The following is a 1,208-nucleotide window of genomic DNA, read 5'->3' as shown; positions in this document are numbered from 1 at the left end:
CCTCCCCCCCCATGTATATGTACTGTGTAAGTATTTTGTATACCGAGTAAAAAAAAAAAATATTTTATAATAAAAAAAAATATATATGATGGTGTGTAGGTATGAAGAGCGTTTGAATCCTCGTTCTCAAGCATCTCTGCGTCTATACACCGCAGCAGATGATAGGCCCCCGCATGCACCTTTTGGGGCTTGGGCATCAGAATATAGCGTAGCTTTTTCTCGGGGAGAATGGAAACACCAGCAGCAGCAGATGTATTCAGATACTCTGCTAGCCAATGATAATACAGGGCCAAAAGACTGGACCACTTGCTATAGATATGACTATAGGTATGCATGCATGCATGCATGCACCTGCGGTGTACATACACCCCAAATATGAAGTTTATTTTCTTCATATTCATCCAGAAAACAAATACATAAATATTATAATTTTTTATCAATTAAAATTTAAATTAAGTAAAAAAAATATATAAAAATTATTATGTTTTTACACGCTAAATGAAACCAGAAATGACGCATGCATACACCTGAAATATACACAGAAAATTATATATATATATATATATATATATATATATATATATATATATATATATATATATATATATTATATATATAATATATATATATATATATATATATATATATATATATATATATATATATATATATATATATATATATATACCGCAGATAAACACAGACATTCTGCATGCATAGAGATTAAATAAACACAGAAAAAGCAAATGCATGCACTCTTAATTTAATACAAACACAGGCTGTACATACACCCCAAAATGTTGCTTAGTGAGGGATTTGCTTGGGCTGTTTGTATACGAATTTAATTTATTTTTATTTTATTTTATTTTATTTTATTTTATTTTATTTTATTTTATTTTATTTTATTTTATTTTTTTCTATTTTATTTTATTTTATTCCATTTTTATTTTATTTTATATTATTTTATTTTATTTTACATTACTATTTAATTTAATTTATTTAATTTATTTTAATTTAATTTGTTTCAGAAACCGCCAGCAAGAGGAGATGAAGGGCCGCCAGCAGCAAAAAGAAGAGCAGCAGCAACGAGCAGCAGCAGCAGAAGAGAGACTTGCTGCTGCAGCAGAAGCCAGATTGCCGCAGTGGCCACTCACACCAGGTCAGTATATATATATGTATATATATATATATATATATATATATATATA

Source organism: Eimeria mitis, genomic scaffold (assembly GCF_000499745.2).
Source record: "Eimeria mitis Houghton genomic scaffold, Emh_scaff3768, whole genome shotgun sequence".
Classification (NCBI taxonomy): Eukaryota; Apicomplexa; class Conoidasida; order Eucoccidiorida; family Eimeriidae; genus Eimeria; species Eimeria mitis.
This window is presented reverse-complemented; position numbering follows the sequence as displayed.